The 21,393-nt window shown below is 44.4% G+C and overlaps 1 long non-coding RNA gene across 3 annotated transcripts; it reads left to right on the forward strand.

Moving 5' to 3' along the window:
- The first annotated feature begins 1,193 nt into the window (after positions 1 to 1,193).
- On the forward strand, positions 1,194 to 19,202 carry LOC135906737 (uncharacterized). Of its 3 annotated transcripts, none has more exons than XR_010565826.1 (8): positions 1,194 to 1,254; positions 1,448 to 1,666; positions 6,786 to 7,145; positions 8,469 to 8,647; positions 17,400 to 17,511; positions 17,707 to 17,842; positions 17,944 to 18,092; positions 18,885 to 19,202. It is a non-coding gene; the product is annotated as an uncharacterized lncRNA (long non-coding RNA). The 3 variants fall into 3 exon arrangements; XR_010565825.1 differs by having other exon boundaries at positions 6,950 to 7,145; XR_010565827.1 differs by lacking the exon at positions 1,194 to 1,254 and adding an exon at positions 1,258 to 1,287 and having other exon boundaries at positions 6,950 to 7,145.
- Positions 19,203 to 21,393: the final 2,191 nt, after the last annotated feature.

The raw sequence follows: 21,393 nt of genomic DNA on the forward strand, positions 1-21,393 counted from the left end.
CACATAAAATTGCTCGCAGACTGCCTGTCAGTTCTTATGTCGTTAGGAATAATTCACTATTGCATTGATCGCTACGCGTTTTCATTCCCCATCATGTTAAAGAAATGCGGTTTTTGTGGATACGTGGATACGTGGGCATTGTGAATAGCACTTAATGAGATTGCAGACAGCTTGGCAAAGGCGGCGCTTGGTGGGCCAGTAAGTTTCTTTGTACCCAGCATTACTCTGCTGGCGGTAACAAGATTTCGAAGGCGAGAACAAATCCTCGGTAGAGAAAATGAGCCTCTCCTTGCTGCACCGGATTAGGAACATTTAGCGTTCCCATAGAATGTCCAATCTTGTCCCTCTCCGCAATGCGAAGATTCCATTACTCTATTATAATGTCGAATATCTCAAGTAAACCTGTTTATCGCTTAACCAAGTGAATTAATGAATTAATGAATTATGAATTAACTTCTCAAATATTATAATTACATGAATAGTGTCCATTAGAAAATTGTGGAGCAACGTGAAAAACCCCCAATACAGCTTTCTGTTGTTCAATACGTGCTACATAAAAATGTTTTTCCGAGCGTGAAAGAAGCCCGCAAATACACGTAAAATTACCGCGCGAATGGCCACTCGAGGCACTTTGCTTGCATTCGCGGGCTTCTTTCGCGCCCGTAAAAACACTTCTATGTGGCACGTATCGAGCAACAGAAAGCTGTATCGGGATTTTTTCACGCTGCTTTACAATTTTCCCATTGACACTTTTCATATAATTACAATATTTGAGAAGTTGATTGATCAATTACCTAATTAGTCAATAAAAATAATCTGAGTATCTGCAAGCGATGGTAAACAATCTTAGCTTGGGTCTATTCAGCTAAGTGGAATTGGCATATTTTTAATGTTTAGCTCAAGTTACGTGGGACAACCTTTATGTTTCCATTGAGAACCATGGCCAATGTCCCCCACGTGGGTACGTGCCACAATTTTCAAGGAAGAAGAAGAGAAGAATGGCAGCGAGTGGCAAGTACAAAACTTCTGTGTGCGTTAATTTAATTATTTATTATTTATTAATGTACAAAATTCCAATTAAATTGATTAACATTTATTTCCTTCTAGCTAGCCTTCCTTTCAAAAACGCACGTTTTCCTATAACCATTTTCCGTTTGACCGCCGGCTTCTTGGCCAATCCCCAGTAGTGGGTACGCGCCATTGCATAGGAAGCAAGCAAGCAAGCAAGCAAGCAAGCGAATGTTCCTCGATCCCGTATGTCACTCCTGTTACTTGTACAGGTTCTGGGTAATACTAGGCTTTTGTAGTCTTATTAGTTGAGCCCTTAATTATTATTACGCCTGCTTCATCTTAGGCTGATGTCCACAAACTGCCCCCGGCAGGGGTTTTTCTCCTTGGAGGGCTTCTATTCCGACAGATAATTACCGCTGAATTTGTTCATCCGCAGGGGCGTAAATAGGATCCGGGTAGGTCTGGTTCCTGCCTATGGAGGCTATATACGGCTGACCAACTCCCAGGCTATCCAGAAATATCTACGCGTTGCTACCTCTGCGTACCAGACCATTAAGGAAGTGAGACAGCCCGGCCTCGGAGGTATCGTGTGTAGGTCGCCAGACCCGACCGCTGTCGCGGATTTCTGGCGTGTTCACCACTCGCGTCATTGCCGGTAAGCGTTTTTGTCCCTTCTCACCTCGCTTGCACTAAGGGAATAGTCAGATGTGCCGATGCTGATCTATCTCCATCAGAAAAACTAGAGAGATGGTCTGGGACTGGAGTAATTGATGTTTATCGATGTAATCAAGTAGTAGACAATAAGGGGGACCCAACAGAATCGATGATTGCAACATAAGTAGGAGCTTCCTGCCCATCAGAACGGAAGGTATGCCGTATGTGTTCAGAGTTGAACTTCTGGCATCGCGTCCCCTACAATGTCGTAATTGCTGGCGATACGGCCATATTAGTGCAAGGTTAAGAGGAAGGTATAGCTCGGGCCCAACTCCGAAGCGGCCTATTCAATTACATGCAAAACGCAAAAACTTTTTTCTGAGATAACCCCAGCACCGATTTTAATGAAATTTGTTGCATTCGAAAGAGAACGTTAAATTCTAGTGACTGTTGGTAACGGAATTTCGATTTAGGTCCTGAATTTCGTTAAACAAATTTTCAAAAAAAGGAAGTTTGAAAAAAGTAGAATTACGAAGTTTACAGGTTCATAGATCGGCATAAAAAACAGATATCGCGATTCTGTAAACGGAATCCATTAGATCATTGAAAACGGACAAATTCGAACCGTCATATTATATCGTACGTGTATTTGTTCTGCAAGGGTTCTGCAAACGCTGTATTTCCATATTACTAAATTTTTTGAGATTCATGTGTACCATATCACTTTTGACCGCTTTCGAAGTACTATTATTTGCAATTCAGGAAATTTTATTAGCAGTGTTCGTTGCTGAGTTACAGAGTTGTAAACTTGATAGTTTCGTTTCTTGTAAATTTTCAATTTTTTGCGAATTTTTCATAAAAAAATTGACAAAATAAATCAAAAATACGAAACGAACAGTCACTAGACTAAGTTTTTATTTTAAATGCAACAAACCTAGTAAAATTTGGTGCAGTGGTTGCTGAGAAAAACAAATTCTCCTTTTACATGTATTTAGATAGGTGCACCCGAGCTAAAGCTTTCTCTTTGGTCTAGTCAGCGTTGTTGCACTCGTGGGGAAGAACACGCTCGTAGTGATTGTAGTGCCCAATATGAGCAATGCTGCCTATGACATAGTAGTTCTGCGGAGACCCGCAAGAGGGAGAGAAGTAATTAATAAAGGGGAAATCAGACATCTAACCATTCGTAGCAATTGCTACAAAGGAAACCCAACGGGTTCCTCGAAAGAAAAGCCGCAGAGCTGAAGAAAAATTCGTCCTGGTCCGGGACTCGAACCCGGGACCACCGCCTTTCCGGGGCAGCCGCTCTACCATCTGAGCTAACCAGGCGGCTAGCAGACGGCAGGGCGAAGTCGAATTTGTCGACAACACACGAAACAAAGGCAAATGTTTGACGTAGTAGGGTTTCCTTTGTAGCAGTTGCTACGAACGGGTGGATGTCTGATTTTCGCTTTATTAATGCTGCCTCTATGGTGGAAGTCACCCAGCCGATTATTCGAAATGCTGTGTTAGCTTTAAAGAATTAAAGGTGGTTGAAACAATTCACAGACGACGTTGCTCTAGGCAGGAGACAATAAACATTGTGAAAGAAAGGGCGCTTGGCTACGCTGGTGTTGCAGGTAGACACTCTTACCTTGGAAGTATCACTTACTGCAACTATATATAGAGGCCGCTGTGGAAAAGGCAGTTGAAACCTATGGAATGACTGGCAATGAGTCTTGGAGAATGTGTATCACAGGCCATCACTTGTCACGTATCTCATTTGATGCAAGCTACCTGTCTAAGTCCTGCAACAACCTAAACAGTTGATCCTAAGCAACAAACTAGTGATCGAAGCTCAGGTACCCATCCTTGCAATGGCGGTATTGAACCTTCGACTTCCTCTTCCGTGAGGCCTGCTACTGGCAATCTGGTCAACACAGATTTGGAAAGGACAGATGGGGAACAAAATGCTCGAGTGTATAAAAGAACAATGACATCAATCGATGATTCCAGCTCCGGTCCTCACTCAAAGGTTATGAAAAGTCAGCCCAATGCCATACCAAAAGAAAACCTTCTACAGAAGGTTTTCCTGCGGCAGTGGAACTGTCGCTCTTTATATTCTTCTTCGGTAGATTTAACTTGTCTAATCACTCAACTTAACCCTGATTTAATTGTTTTACAAGAAACGTGGTTAAATTCTGCAAAACAACTTTAAGATAAAGTTCTACAGGTCATTTCGTCTAGATCGTCCTACTAGAGATGGCAGATTAATTCCATTTGTTTGATCTCAAATAAGCCATCAGGCAAAAATGTTATTTCAATTTTTTCTACTCCCGAGAGTGAAGCCCTAGCGACAAATGCGAATCGCATTGGATGTTGCCCTTCTACCATTGTAAAGGCATATTTTCCTTTTTGGCGTACAGGACCCACGCACACTGGATAGGGTTCTTAATTCTTGTGGACTGGACCTTCTACTGTCCGGTAACTTCAATTCTCACCATATTTATTTATTTATTTATTTATTTATTTATTTATTTATTTATTTATTTATTTATTTATTATTACCCTCAGGGCTTACAAGAAGCATTATAGAGGGGAGGGGCTTTAGTATATCAGTACATATAAAATAAATACAAGGAGTAGTGAAGAACAGTTACACCGCAAATAAGATACAGCAATAACAGGTAAATGAGCACAAAAGTAACAAAGCGAAAATAAACACTTAAAAATCAAGTAACAAGAATAAAAAAACGAAAACACGGAATAATAGCAATGAAAGAAAACGATAGCAATAGGTGACAACGCGTTAGTGACGCAGTTTTGAAGTAGGCTTATAATTCGTTTGATAGTGCTCTGCGAAAACGGTCCGTATCTGTGATAGCGACTAGTGACGCAGGCAGGTGGTTCCACCCAATACATGTTCTCGGCAAGAACGAGTATGAGTAAGTAACTGTGCGCTGCGCAGGTACATGAACTTTGAAACGATGATCGATACGTGCGGAGACATAAGATGCTGGTGTAATGTACTGGGACTTGAGCTCGCGGTTATGATAGCATATATCATCAGGATTAAAATATATTTGTGCGGCACCGATTATGGAACTAGTCATTGCACAATGGACTAACGTGCGTAAACCGTATCTATTACGTTTGTGCGGAGTCGATCTTACTCTCCAATAGGTCTTACATTCTGTGGCCCGAATCTCTCTGTATCATCTTGGTCGACTGTTGTGTATGCGACAAGCAGTGATCGTCTTCCAGTAACTGTTGAAGTAGCATGCCCTGGTAGCATTTATGAGGGATCAGGTGCAAACTTTCATTAATTACAATACTTCTTTTAAATTTACATAATGTTCTTTCATCTCTGTCTGATGCATGCACTGAACAAGAAATGCACCGACAATTACGATACTCCCTAATGCGAAATTTGAGCGCAGCACTATACGTGTTTTCATTTCACGATACACCCACCGCGGTTGCTCAGTGGTTATGGTGTTAGGCTGCTGAGCACGAGGTCGCGGGATCGAATCCCGGCCACGGCGGCCGCATTTCGATGGGGGCGAAATGCGAAAACACCCGTGTGCTTAGATTTAGGTGCACGTTAAAGAACCCCCGGTGGTCGAAATTTCCGGAGTCCTCCACTACGGCGTGCCTCATGATCATAAAGTGGTTCTGGCATGTAAAACCGCATATAAAACAAATTTGTAATGTATAAAATGTATGTGCGGCTCATTTTAGAATTTGGATGTGTACTATTTTCTTGCGCACCAGCTTCTAAATTACGCCCCTTGTTCTGCTTGAGCGGGAAGCACTGCGATTGTTCTACGAATTACCGAAATTTGTTGCGAATACCGTGTTACATCAAGAAGTCAGGTTGCCCTCCATATCGTACAGATTTCGTTTGCTGACGGTGGAAACATTCTTAAATATGTGTGAGCTCCCCATTAGAAGATAGGGAAACCTAATCATTTCCCAATCTGCATTATTCTTCGGAGAACACTAGCCTCGTTTTCATACACCACAGGTAGTCTTTGTACAGTTAAAAATTCCGCCAAAACTGATCCTCAGCAAAAAAGGAGTTGGCAGAGAGATGTCGTATACGTGCCGAAAGGGCTCGATAACGTTATACGGCCACGAAAAAGTTTTGGTAAACGCAAATAAACCCATGCTCTCGGGCAGGTGTGAGTAGCCAGTGCCTGAGGGATAGGCGGCAGCCATCTTCTATTTCATTCGGAACGGGGCTGTCTTCGGTTATCCAGGAAAAAAAATCCAGTTTTCTTTGACATATTAATGCATCTTTAAAGCGGACACGTCACTTTGAATCAATGAGTTTTCGCGGTTTTGTGATGTCGGGTGACAGAAAGGTGAAGTGGGTGCATCCTGAAATCTTTTGACCAATAGCAAAAGGTTAATGGCGAAAGGGCGCCGAATCCGAAACAATAATTTTTCTGTTGTTTGATCGAATAATGCATAATCAGTGTGGACACGTCGTGTCAGATTGGGAGCTTTCGCGGTTTTTCTGACGTCGCATGAAAGACAGGCGAAGTGGGGGTGGTCCAAAAAGTTTTTGACCAATCTTGGAGGGCTGATTGCAGAATTGGAATAGAAGAGTTGGTAATAGCTTTAAGTTATAGCGCCCATGCAATTGCTCAAGACTTTTTGAACCTAGCTATAGCTAATTTTTAAGAATATCGACACCTGCTATTTCCTTGGCACTCCATTTCACACCAAAAAACTTAAGTAATTTTTGCCTGATTACTTTGTCCAACGCCATTATTAAACTTTTATCGTCACAGGTCCGGCGCCCTCCCCTCTGTGCCCAATCTGTGGTTAAGATGAGATCGTAGATCCTTTTTGCTTATTCTGCCGCCGGTTTTCTTCTTTAAGGAAAAACATTTTAGAATCATCGTTCAGACAACTTGGTTTAAACATTTCCATTTATGCTTTATCTTTGGGCCCTCCTCTTTTGGAAACTACCACAGGGATGTTTGCTCAGCCGTGGAGGAATTCATCATTGCTTCAAGGCGATTCTCTTAAATTCGTCAAACGTTAGATTTATTTATTTCCTCCTGACAATTTTACCAATTTATCATTAACAGCACCTTCCTAATACCATCCAAATCTTGGCCAATCCCCCGCAGTGCGTGTGCGCCACCGTAGAAGGAAGTGCAATGAAATTTATTCCTGGGGAAGCCGGTGATCGTAGAAGACGCGGCGACAGACGGAAGATGGCGTCCGGGGCGCGCGGGTAGCGGGCACACGAGTTCTCAGCCTGTGGTCGTAACAGACTCCCACCTGGACGCAGGCCCTTCGTCTGACTAGCTCCATATGGCCACCCAGCCCAGGCCTGGGCGGCGTCTCCAATAACTCAGCCAAGTGCCAGCCGGTGAACGTCGACAGGGCATCCGGCCACTGCCAACATACACAAAAATGGATGCTGTGCCCAGCTCCATCCACAAGACATGCTTCAATCTGCTCTTCGTGCGCTCATCGCCCTGGCTGTAAGTCGTGCCCACTTCACTGGTGAACGCTCTTCGTTTACCTTGACCACTTGCATGAACTTCAACTCTCTTTCAGGCGTGTGTTTTCTGTTTGCTTGCCCAGTGTGCTTTAAATATAGCTTGTTGTATAGCTTTACAAGCGGCTCCATCATTTGCAATTACTTTTATCATCGTGTTTTTATTTGTCTAAATAGCCTGAACTCGTAGCCACTAAGATTCGTGACAGACACTGAATAAAAGTTATTCGCAAGTGCTCCGGCAAGCAGCCATGAAACCTCAAGTTAGAACAAGGTATCTACGAGAATTTTTTTCTTTTTTAAAATTAAAATTAAATTATGCGGTATTCCGTGCCAAAACCACTTTCTGGTTATGAGGCATGCCGGAGTGGGGGACTCCGGAAATTTGGACCAACTGGGGTTCTTTATCGTGCACCTAAATCTAAGTACACGGGTGTTTTCGCATTCCGCCCACATCGAAATGCGGCCGTCGTGGCCGAGATTCGATCCCACGACCTCGTGCTTAGCTGCCTAACACCATAGCCACTAAGCAACCACGGCGTTTTTTTTTTCTTTATTTCTTGGTGTGTGTGGGTTTTGCATCAAGGAGGTGTCCCCCACCCAATTTATTAGTATGATAGTGCCAATTAGTGTGGAAGAAAATGATACTGTCAGTGATATCCTCATACAACTAAGTTTCTTCTGAAACTAATTACATTATCGGGAGCATTATCATTTATAAAAGAGCAGGGGCCGAACTCGTAAAGCTTTTCGATCATAAGGCCTTTTTGCCATTGGCCGGCTGCCTTCGCTAATAATACGTCCAGCATCAAGAGTGGCTGAAAGTTCCTCTTACAAACGATTCTAGCGTCAGCGCTTTCTGTGAATACGGGCCCAGATTAAACCCCCGCTATAGATCAGGCAACGTATACTGGGTGCATTTTTTATGTCGAACACTCTAAAAAATGCCTATAAAGTTTAGTTGAATTACGCTGCTACAGATGAATTATCTGACCTGGTGGACAACACTTGCAAGAAAGCCAAAGACATTCGCTAATTAAGCTAATTACAATAATTAATATTTGTCATTACAAACTTGATGGCACATGTTTATAACGTGAAGTTGAAGGGAATCATTATAAAAGTCTAATTACAGGCTCTTACATTTCAGAAGAGCCAGTACACCGAAATAACTGGCGTCGAATTTTTCCGTCCAATCTGCCTGATTACGTACGCGACAAAGCGAATTGTGGCTCTGTGTCCAACCTCTGTGTGGCGTAAAAATATGGTCTCAAATGAGGCTGCTGTCGCACTTCTTTCTTTCCAGGAGCTGATTCTGATTGGTGCATTGTGCAATTCTCCTATTGGACGCATAGCCACTACATCAGGAGGGGTGAGAGAGACCGTTTTGTCCCGCGGAATGACGAAGCTTCACGCTATGCCACCTCAATACGTCACAGGGGAGAGGCACCACAAGCAGCACTTTGCGGGGCTGTGATTAATCAGGTAAATTGAGCGAATAATTTGACACCAATTACTTTGGGCTGCATGATCATTTTGAAATGTTGAAACACAGAAGTAGAACGTGTTCTTCCAGGGCTCCGTGGCGGCGACGAAAACATAAGCTTTTTGCGCATGCTTTGAGCTTGCTTCTGTTCTTTTATTTGCCTTTTTTAGCCTTTAAGTTGGCTAGCTTTCTTTTTTTTTCGTTGCACGGGTGCGTTTCCGGTATATTTGGTTTCACAGGATACTCGGAGCGTCCTTTCGCGCCATGTGCTTCAGCACGTGTAACCATGTGGGATGTCAAATCTTTATAGCTTATGAATAGTAGTTTCGAAGTGGCCAGGGTAATAGCTATTAGGGGTTTTACTGTGTGTGCATTGGTATCGGGAACATTGCTTTGGTAGGAAAGTGACAGCGTGGCCGCGTGGTTGAACACGTGCTAAAACGTGGCATACCTTAAGTCTGTACGGCATTTATTGCTTTTAAAGCATTGGTGAGAATTACTTTGCGACATTTTGAGGATTTAGATTCTGCACGTATCGGTTTTTGCTAGAAGGCAGTTGGCTCTGAAAGCTTCGGTGTTTGCACTGGAAAATGCTAAGTGCAACACATGGCAAGAAAGAGGGCAAAGCTTTCAGTCTGTGGGGGTCCCTCAAGGTACACGAGGGGAAGGATGAGAATGGAGTAGAAATCCGGACAATCGGCAGACACAGTGATGTCGATGCTAGGCTAATGAAAATGGAGGATTTCCAGTATAAGCTTGTGAAACAGGTCGAAGAGCTAAATATGGAGTGTAATGCACGGAAGACAGTAGAAACAAGACTTCAAGCAGCGGAGAAAAAGCTGAACAGGGCTGCCATCGTGAACGAGAATGGTCGGAACAATGAAACGCAGTCTGCCGACGTGACAGGAGATGGAGTGTGAACAAAGCACGGGGAATGCATGCAACGTGGGGAGGGGGTAGCTGGAAAAAGCTGCCCCTACCCTGATGCGGCCGCAAATGAAAAACAAGAACGCAGGGGTCAATGCCTCTTGTCAAGTACAAATCACATAGAACAGGATAACAGAGGGACGCAGGGAGAGGCCTCGGCAGTTGGACAAAGTGAAAGGGTGATTATTGCCGGCGACTCAAACCTGGCTAGGTGCTCAGAGGCAATTGTAGAGTGGGTGAAAGGTGACAAAAGAGTGGCGGTAGGTACATTTCCAGGACGGACATTGGGCGCTGTGATAGAGCGAGCAAAAGCAAAGCTCGAGGAATATGCCCATGTACGCGACCTTGTCGTAATAGTAGGTGGCTTAAATGACGTCCTAAACAAAAAAAGGGACAGGAATTGCCCAGCGCATGACGAAGAGGGTAGACGACTTGCGCGAGCTGTCCCCTCAGGTGCAGATCGTGGTGTGCATGGTGCCACAAGTGCCTGCACGTGACCGTTACGTACAAAGAGGCGTAGTGGCTGCTAATGAGGCTATATGGACAATGAGCCGAGAGAAAGGCTTCGAGGTTGTCGAAGTAAACAGGGAAGCGAGAAGGTGTGGTGGTTTTGAATGAGACGGAATCCACTTCAATTACAGGCTTGGACGACAAGTGGGCTGGCGACTTGCTGATCGCGCGGCTGCTTCTTTAGGACGCCCACGGGCGCTCAGGAGGCCAGAGTAGGTAGTAAGGAAGGTCCCCTAGAGGAACCTAAGAACAGCGTCGCCGCCAATAACAGAAAAAGGACAAAAACACGAAAGAGAGCTCACCATGCAATAAGCTACATAAACATGCAGGGCGGCAGAAGAAAGGAAAAACGGGTAGACATAGAGATGCAGTAAAATAGAGAACAAATAGGGGCATATGCGGTTAAAGAAATGCACCTTAGAGACTCGGAAGAGCCGTTAGCGATTGAGAATTATGTTTGTGAAGGGTACAACAAAACTATGTTGGAAAGAAAGGGAGGGGGAGTCCGAATGCTCATCCATCAGGGAGCCAAATGGAAAATAATATATTCCAATTTAAAGAGTATATTTGGTTATCAGGTACAATCAGTGAAAGAAAACTTGGCTGGGCGTAACGTTTTTGGGGACCGGAGATAATTGCACAGTGACGAATAAAGAGCTACTGGAATGCCTTAATGCCGTTTCGGGAATGATGGCGAAATTATCCTATTAGGGGTATCCTATCAGGATCTAGATCCTGCATGTGGGCGTGAATGCCCACATACGGGATCTAGATGACTATACCGACAACAATGGGGAGTCAATGCTAGATCTATGTGAGCAACATAACCTCGTTATCATGAATACATGGCCTAAGTGTAACGCGCAGACCACGTGGGAAGTGGTAAATCGGCAATCGACCATTGATTGCTGTCTGATGACAGGAGGAATTCATCATAAGTTGAGAGAAATGGTCATTGATGAGGAAGGGTATAGCAGCATAGGGAGTGACCATAAGCGCATCATTTTGAATATGGGATATGTAGTTGGGAAAGAGAGCAAGGAGTGCAATATGACCACTCCAAATTTGAACGCTAAACAAATAACAAATATAGTAACAAGAGTCAAGGAAGAACTTGGTAAATGGCCAAGAGTGGGAAAATGGTGATCTTCTAAGTCTAACAACGACAGAAATACGGAAAGAGAAACAACATGTTCGTTAGAAAGAAAAAAAGAAACCGAAAATCTGGTGGAACAGGGAGATACGAGAAGCGATCGCCGAACGACAGAAAGCATCCCGAGAGCACAGACAGGCAAAAAAAGCGCAGTTGCCGCAGGATGAAGTAGCTAGAAAATGGGAAATATACCGAGGAAAAAAATCTATGGTTCAAATACTGGTGCAAGCAAAGATAAAAGGTGAAAGTGAACGCTGGTTGTCAGAAGTAGGTGAGAAAAAGATGGCCGTACCTAGAATATTTCGGAACCACATAAATTTATTAGGCAGGAAGTCTGGAACAATATAACATATTCTAGAAGAAGATGGAAATAAATTGGAAGGGAACGTGGCATGAAAGTACATCCGAAAAATAACAGCCGAATCTTTCCGAGGCAATGCCGAGGTTGCGGTTGAGGAAAAAAGGGACATGAAAGGGGGGGGGGGGGGGGGACCAGATGGAAAAGAGCTGGTGCTCACAAATTTCAACTGGAAGAAAGCTGAAGAGAAAACTCCTAAGCACACAGCCACAAGGCTAGACGAGGTTCCCGCTAGGCTGATTAATAAAATCGGACCAAAAAGTAAGGAAGCTCTGGTTAGATGAGTAGGAAAAGTCTAAAAGACAGACGAACACCTGACAGTTGGTGACAAAGTAGAATGAATTTAATTTATGAAGATAAGAGGGGAAAGATAGAATTCACTCGTATAGACCGTTGACCATTACATCGGTAATATACCGTTTAGCAATGCAGGTAGTTAAGTTAAAGCTGCAACGATGGGCAGAGAATAATGTCATTTTGGGAGAACTTCTGAATGGATTCACAATAGGTAGGCGTTTCGATGGTAACTTATTTGTTCTTGCTCAGTGTATTTAAATATCAAAAGTAGATAGGAGACCAGTATTTGTGGCCTGTCTAGACATTACAGGAGCGTATGACAACCTAGACCCCAACATTTTGTGTTATATTCTGGAAAGAGAAGGCTTAGGCGACGATTGTCTACAGCTTTTCAGAGAGATTTACCTAGAAAATACTGGTTGTGTTGAATGACAACGGATGAAGAGGGAGGAGAAAGTTAATATCAACAAGGCACTGGGGCAGGGGGGCCCTTTTTCCCACTGCTGTTTATGATGTACATGGTGAGGATGGAAAGGGCGCTAAAAGGAAGTAATATCGGGTTTAATCTCTCATACAAACAAGCGGCTACAGTAGTAGAGTAGCAGCTTCCTGGTTTGTTTTATGCGGGCAACATTGTGTTGCTAGCTAACAAGCAAAGTCATATACAACGTCTGGCTGATATCTGTGGAGAGGAAAGCGTTAAGTTAGGTCTGAAATTTCGCGTTAAAAAATCAGGTGTTATGGTATTCAATGAAAACAGCGAACAGACAGTGACAATACAGGATCAGAAACACATCGCACAAAATAATATAAATACTTTGGTATATGGATAAACGAAGGCATTGGGTATGTGGTAACACAGGAAAAAACGATAACAGTAAAGGGGAAGAGAAATGCGGCCATAATGAAACACAGAGGGCTATGCGGATACAATAGCTTCGAGGTGCTCCGGGGTATGTGGACAGGTGTAATGGTTCCAGGAGTTACATTTGGAAATGCGGTTGTTTGCTTTAAATCAGGGGCACAATCAGGACTCGATGGCAACCAAAGATTAGTGGGCCGCCTCGCATCGGGTGCTCACGGGAAGACTACAAATGAAGCGTGTAGGGTGATATGGGCTGGACAAGTTTTGAAGTGAGGGAAGCTCACAGTAAAATAATGAAGAACGACTGAGGAATATGGAAGAACGTAAATGGGCTGGAAGAGTGTTCAGGTATTTGTACAGGAATAACACTGATTCACAGGGGAGGAAATGAACTAGGAATCTTACCCGCAAGTATGCAGCCTGTATGGTGAGCAACACATCAACAGAGAACATCAAACGGAAAGCGGCTTATCTCTAGTTTCCTGAGTACAGCGGGAGTTCCTATGTATGACGACCTTCAATGTGCTTAACTCCTCTTGCACGTGCTCCAGAGCAACACCATTCACAACCAGCTCCGCAGTGTTTGATGAAGCTGGATGCGGTATGCGAAACACCTATCGGATGTCTGTTGAAGGGCAGAATAAAGCTGCAGAGCCGTGTCGGTCATCACTATAAATATATATAATATGTAAATATATAAAATATAAAATAAATATAATAAATAATAATATTAACATAATAAATAATAATATAATATTTATAAATATATAAATACAAATAAAATATAGATATATATAAAATGTGGAATAATTTACCTACTCACGTGAAATCCTCACCTACATTATCGTCATACCAACGTTCATTGAGAGCTTATATTAATACCCTGTAAACTGTATCTATTCTTTGAAGCATGTTTATGTTGCTTATTGATGTAATTTATATTATATTGTGATGTGTTGCCATAGGTTATATTACTTTAACACTGTAGAAATTGTGTAATTCATTCTTTGTTTATAACCGCAACTGACGCCTTTTTATTTATATATTATTATGTAACCAAGAACAAGAGGTCCCGCTGCAGTTTATAACTGTGGGACCTCTTTCTGTATAACTTCTACTGCATATATGTATCACTAATGAATGAAGCAATAAAACTTGAAACTTGAAACAGATGCGTCCGTAAATACTTTAATGTAATCTGCAAATATTTCCTATAAGTGTGACTAGGTCAATTGTAATAGGGCCGAAACAGGCAATGTGGATGGTTTTCTGTATTTCGAGAATTGCAAGATATATGGGGAATAGATATTTACTGAAACCTTCCAGAGGTGTAATTGAAGTAGCACGTTCAGAACTCTCAGCAGTGGTTTTAAACAATGCCGCCATTGTCCTATGCGAGAGAATGGGGGCTCACTCAGCCGATTAAGAAGTGCTTGACCATCCGATGCGTGGTGCTAACGCTCGATGTGCCGTAGAGCTGTTTGGACTTATAATTTCATAAGGCTAGGTAGACTTCACATGAGGCAGTGCGGCGTTTGGAGAGACTGAGCACGTGGCGCAGCTCCTTGAGAGTGAAGTCGGCCTCGTCTATCTGGTAGGCAAGATCATCGAAAGGAGTTATGGGACTCTGATTTGTCGGAGATGAAGGGTTGCCGTTTGTGATGTCACTTAACACAGAATAGATGAGAAGGTCTGCAAATGTTCTTGCCTGAATTTTCGGCGATTGACCGGTCGCCGTGCACCATGTAGTCATTGGATTATTACAGATTGCAGGAGTGCGGAGAACCTTTAGTATGCGCCATACACTTCCAAACCCATTTGCACCATTCCACGAACTACATTGGGCTGCCCAGCTCTTGTGGCGAAGTTGTTTAGTGTGCCGGCTTATGGCTGCATCTAGGTGTTTATACAGCTTACAATCGGTGCTCCTCTTAGAGCGCTGTGCTCCCGTGTAAGCGCGGCGTCCACAATCGCGGAATCTCGAAAGCTTAAGATCGGGGTTTCATTTATGTGTGCTCAGACGCCGCTGTACGATAATTTATTGCAGACAATCACTCACCAGCTTAAAGAGACTGTCATGTGATAACGCCTCCAAAATCAGCTGATGAAACTCGTCCCAGTTTGTCACTGGCAGTTGTTGGCAGTAGATCGCGGTTTGAAGTACGCTGTGGTATAACCAAATGGGTAGGTGATCTGTGCCCTATGGGTCAGTTTCGCATGAGCAGGCCAGGCACATATATCTCGTTGGTATCTGAAAGGCACCTGAGGATATTCTCTTTTTCCTCTACCCTCAAATGTAGGTGACCCGTCACTGAGTGTTGGAGGATTATGTTTGACAATAAGCTCATTAATCTCCACCCCTAGATTGTCCTGTGGACAGGAATACCAGCGGGGATAGCGCTCATTAAAGTCTCCAAGTAGCACAAATGATGGGCTACACCGAGAGACTAGGCACTCCAGTAGTGTGGTGGCCGAAGAATGTGTAGTTCGATTGTATATGCTTGCCACTGTCGTCGTTGCACCCCTAGGGCTCACATTAACAGCTGTACATTCGAATTCGACGTCGCAGATGTCGGCTCTATGGATAACTGTGAAATCTAAGTCAGCGCGTACGTATATCAGTGCTCTTGAAGCATTGCGGGAATTCACAGTGCCCACGCACTGAAAAGAGCTACGTGCTTGTGCTGTGTATGAAGCGTTGCTGTCAATACCTACGAAGCCTGGCAGCTTGAATTCGTCCTTTTTACATTTGTTTCTTTCTGCGCGACAATATCTGGTGGGGTGTTTAGTGTGAGGAGCTGAAGAACTAGATCAGCATGCCGCGGTCACAGTAACTTGACGTTTCATTCCCTAAAGGAACGATGTTTTCGACAAGTGTTCAGATGAATTAAAATGTCTAATCAAGACCGTGGAAGACTGGAAGGAGGGCCTCCAAAAGCTGCCCAGCTGCTGATGCTGCTGGTGTCTGACAACCGACGATCAGAGATTTTATGATGTTGACAAGCATTCTTGGATGAGACCGTTTTAGGCACTGCCTTAGCAGTGTTCTCCACTGAGGCTGTGGTCTTGGGAGAAACTCGTTCCGACGCTTTCCATGGCAACGCGGGCCAGCACGTATTAGAGAGGCAGGAGGAACTCCCCCTCCTTCCTTCCGACGCATGGTGCCTGTGCAATTCTTTGAACCTGCCGCTGCTTCCTCACTTGAGCCATTTTCAGCCGCTGGATGGCCACTGCGACCGCGTGTTCTCTTCTGTACTGATGTCTCATTTTTGGCTTTCTCTTTCAGCACTTTTATTTCGTCCTTCAATGAGGGACATTCTTTGACCATTACAGTTACGGCACGGAGATGTCTGACCTTCACAGGAATTGGCATTTTGGTTCCCGCCACAATTGGCACAGACCACAACATTTGCGCACAAATCTTGTACATGATCAACTTCTAGGCATTTATGGCACTGTGCTGGTCTTGGCACAAAAGGTTAAATAGGTTAACGCACTAGTCCAGCCTTTTTATGTCTCGACAGCTTTTCACTGGCAAATAGAATTTTCACACATTTTGACGAGCCCAGTCTTCTAACGCTGATTATTTTACATGGTGGCGTGCAAACGATCAAGTTTTTCAATAAGCCAACTTTGAGTCCTAGGTCAACCTAAGTTATGTCACCAGCTGTTACATGCGCGCCGTCTTGTATACAAACCCACGTGTGGGCACTACAGACTTCAGACAAACCAAGCAGAGTTTGCACTGTCTTGTTCTCTGTTGTATCAACGGCAATGACATTTTTCCATGGATTCACGGGACCCTCTTGAACCCCTGAGCGCTAGCTTGTACAAGTTCGTTTTTCGAACGTCCGTTCACAGGAGCGACGTCACAAAGCAAGCCGTCCGCAGACTTTGTGAGAACGAAACGAAGAGTACAACCAATAGACGAGGGGTCACCTCGGGGGTACACGTCGTCTCTTTGTCGTCTGCTTCGGCATGGTATAGTGAACTGCTGATTGTTTCTCGCATTTTAATAGATATATACGTAATATGAAAAAAAAACATCTTTTTAATTGTTATTCTTTATGATTAACTAAGTAGTAAAATAATTTCTTAGTGATTATACTTTCAGTGGTCGCTACGTGGGGTCGCTAGCCACTGCCCTGTTTCAACCTGACGCTGTTTGCGCGCATTTTAAGGTTTACTTCCACCGTGACTGTGTACGCATGGTACGCACACAAAGGTCTCTGCGCAAGCCGTGAGTCCTGCCGTTGCGCTCGTTCTCTCAGTCTGCCTGTTGCCCATAAAGCAGTTGAATGCCGTCACACCGCAACTTCAGATTGGGCCCACGCGTGTCGGAGAGTCAGAAAGAGTTGCTAATTTGTTTCACGGAGGAGCATCCCTTTCTGGCGCGTCGGTCGTGTGCGCTTAGCCCCGGATTGACGGTGACCGACAGGCAACGGCTCTGGGGGCAACTGGCACAGGCGCTTAATGCCGAGGGCCCCAATTCCAAGACACTTGAGCAGTGGCAGGACTGGTGGTGGAAAGAAGTGCACGAGGCGCGGCACCATGCCGCCTTGGCATGGGAGAACCGAAAGTGCGCGAACGCTTATTAGTGGTGTGCTGCGCCCATGTTACATGGTGCGTTTGTACTTGCAGTAGCACGGGCGGCGGCCACCTCTCTGGCTGGCGGGGACGCGTCCTGGAGATTTCTGGAATTCTGACTCTCACCGGCGTGCGCGGGCTCTTATTCGAGTCTTCGGAAGATGTGGTAAGTTTGTGCATGAATGCCATCGGTTTTTAAGCGGAACAAGCGATATAATAGAGAGCGTCTGGGATTTGTTACACAAGGGGAAATGCAGAGGGGTTCCTGCCCAAAAAAACTTTTTTTGCGGCGCGTTAATTCTTTGTCTATTGTTTGTGAAGCGTTGCGAAGCGTTGCTTTTGGCAAGTTTTTGACACTTAGGCACAGGAAGAAGGCCCCGGCTCGACTTTGGAGCCCGACCCGAGCCAGCAGGTCAGCGCCACGAGCGAGCAGCCCGCCGAGAGGCAGGCATGGTCAGTTTCAGTTGGCATGGCTGCAGGCACCGGTGGCTTGTCATGTGAGCTCCAACGTGTTTTCTTCATGGTTCATGTTTTCGCAGCAGCACATAACTAATGTTCTAAGGTTACGTTGTGTTTACTCTTCTCCAATTAACCGTAGGTGCACAGCAGCGCAGCCCCCCTTCAGGCAGAGCTCCCGTCCAGTTACAGCCTCGACGAGCGCCTCGACGTGCTGACATCGGGGAGTCGCTGTCAAGAATGTCATACCAGTGTTTCCGCAGCCTAGGACAGGCCAACGACATTCTCACGGTCAATCGATCATTTTATGCCATCCCTGTATTGGGTTTATGCAAGTACAAGAAGAAACACATTTCTCTTCTCACAAATTTATCACACTGCATGGTGTAATGGTTACATACACGTATTCACTGACTGAATATTCTTAACAGTTGTACACGTAGGGAAAACTTGTACATCAAAGGTGATAGCTACACAAATGCATAAGCAACTTTGCTCCCAAGGAGAGGTGACAAACGGGCAGAGAATGTTCTACCTACACGCGTACATACGAGATGCGTCGAACAAATTAAAAAGGAAAGAAATTCAATAATCCTCTCGCTTTTCAGCACAGACATCCTGCTGCGACTTTTTTTTTCAATGACAACACATATGTAGATTAAACATACATTCAACGTAGACCGCAACTATGTTTTACAGGCTTGAAAGCAAACGATGACAGTAGTGAGGACAATCTGAAGCTTGTGGGAGTCTCATACAAGGTTAAATGTTAGGTAATCATGTCCTGTTTTTCAAAAGGGTGATCCCTGCACAACATCAATGCGTCAATTCTACAAGCAAAAAAGTGAATAGTCATCACGCTTTTCCAAACTCTATAATTGTTCGACTTGAGAGATGCGTTTGAAGAGATCGCAGCATACGAGTTCCAGCGACATTTGTCTGTCAATAAAGACAGTGAATTGCTTATCCGTCTAACTCCACACCATTTACGGATGCTGTTGGGCCAGTGAATTTTCTAGGGAGAGAAAAATGTGCGCATGTCCTGCAGAGCTTAACATTTTTGGCACGTTTCTTGGTTTCCAGGCGCTTCGAGATATAAAAGAGAAGTGGCGTCAAGAGGTGGCTGTTCGACAGGCCACGGCTCTAGAACGTCTCGCCGACGAGGCCAGCTAACAAAAAGCTGCAGCCGACTGCCAGGCTGCAGCTATGGAGCGTCTGGTGCAGCAACATGGTGAGGAGTTGCGTGAGCGCCACCGCATCGGGGTCCTGGCGCAAGCCCTCAGCACGTCTCTCCAGCAAGGGGAGCAAGGGGCTGCAAGGAGGGAATGATCAAGCGGGTGTTACAATTTCTTTTTTTTTTTTGTCGAGCGAGGGGCTACAATAAAGAAAGGCCGAAGCGGACATTGCAATGTTTCTTTTCCGCTGAAATAGTGCTACCATACCGTATTGTTTCTCTTTCAATCTATTTTTGTTTTGTGCTCTAACTCCAGCCAACTGTTAGCCGAATCATGTCAAATGGCAGGTGCTTGTTGAGAGCTGGTGTGACTTTTAAATGGAAAAACAACAATGTTCTTACGAGCTCACTGTATTTTATTGAAAAGGACATGCGAGACACATTTGCATAGTACGTGTGATCTGTGTCTTTTTTTTTTTTGCAATCTCATGAGCATCGACAAATGCGATGCAATAATTACACGTTCCTATGATACTTCTGCACATGTTACTTACTCATTGAAAGCCACTGCATTTCAATACAGCTTTCTGCTGACTTCATATTCTGTTAACTGTGATATTTTTTGTCGATGTTCCTAATTTGTGGTCATGCTGCTTATTATGCAGCATGCTGATTTGTACTGTGATGCTTCTAATGCTGTTACAAGGGTGAAGTGTGTGAGGCTAAAACACACGTTTTGTACGGCAATGCTTCAAAATATAGTCAGACTGACTTGTTACTTTTCCAGCAGAGATACATGAAACAACTCGTCTGAAATTGTACCTTCTGTTGGATGCAACGGGACGTAATGCGTTCGACAATCGGGATGGCCAGCTGAATGTCTACATGAAAAAAAAAAACTGAAGTAGATACTTTATTCATTCGAGTCAGAGGGATCGTGTTGTTCCCTAATGGCAGCATATAATGCAAGAAGCATTTTCGTACAGTTTAAACTTTATTTGTACCTGAAGCTGTAACAAGAGAGAACAAAGTATTTGCACTGGTTTACATTAACTCTCTTCCAGTCTTCAAGGAAAATGGTGGTGCATATACATAGGCAGCAGCTGCAAGAACTTCGCTGTTCATGCCATACGATCACTAGCTGAAGGAAACACCTCAGAGAAAGCACAGCACCATACTACTTTACTTTTAGCGCACCGCACCTCTGTCCACTTATTATGCAGATGTGCGCTACCTTCGCGCCTAGCATTTTAAACCTAATTTTTCTATGTTATCACGTCTAATCACACAGAAACACCCGTTATTGATGCCTACAATGGACGCCCCGCAAAATTGCACATTGCTAACAGTAGGTTGTGCAAGACACTTTACCAGGCAGCTACCTGAAGATTACTCCTGTGCTGCTGGCGGAACTCAAGGAGGCGGTGGTGCGACGTGGGTAGCATGCGTGCTCCATGGACCTCGAAACAGGATAACCACGTCGCTGTACTGCCGCCCCCCCCCCCCCTTAAATAAATGTACCGCGGTAGTAGCACCCGTCTTTCTTCATGCAGCACAACTGGTACCCGGCACATCCTGGCACACGTCGTCGCGCTCGAACAGCGGCTCTCCTGCCTCCAAGGCAATGTTGTGGAGAGCAGCGCAAGCACCAATGATTGTCGCTGCTCGATCGGGACTGTAGAGCATCGTCCTGTAGCGCTGCAAGCAGCGGAACCTGCTCTTCAGTACCCCGATGCATCTCTCCACAACATTGCGCATGTAGGCGTGCGCCCTGTTAAATCGGCCCTCGGGGTATCACCAGCTGGGCGTCCGGGCACTGACGTCAGCAGCCAAGGCTCCAAGGCTTACCCAGAGTCTCCTGTATCGCAAAAAGATGACATGTGGTCGCTGTGTACAAGACGTACACATTTTCATCACTTCCCTAGCAGACATTCACCACGTTGCAGCTGTGATGCGAGACAGCTGCCCAGAGGGTTCTGCCACCACACCCACAAGTCATGGCACCCCTCTTGCATCGCACACATATTGAATAAAAAAATGGGTGCAAAATGGTGTTACAAGATAGCGTGAAAGCATTTCTTTGTATGAGCTTCCCCAAAAGTAGATAAATGTGTGGATACTGAGACAAAACTAAATTTTTCCTGAAAAAAAAGTAGCTAATACCCTAAAACCAAGGTTTCAGCTAGCACACCTCCTCATAAAGACCCTGACAAGCGCAAGTGCGCTTGAATATAGGCTCCAAGTTATTTCTAGTTCATTACTTCATAGTTGTAACTTCCTGCCAGCTCTTTGAAGTGTCACAATTGGTACTTATTTCTTCCCATGTTCTACAATATCTCAAACACGCATAATCTAACTATATGTACCCGCATCCCATATAAAGGTTTAAATACTTATTCTGTGCTATCAAATGCGCGC

This window comes from Dermacentor albipictus, chromosome 1 (assembly GCF_038994185.2).
Source record: "Dermacentor albipictus isolate Rhodes 1998 colony chromosome 1, USDA_Dalb.pri_finalv2, whole genome shotgun sequence".
NCBI lineage: Eukaryota > Metazoa > Arthropoda > Arachnida > Ixodida > Ixodidae > Dermacentor > Dermacentor albipictus.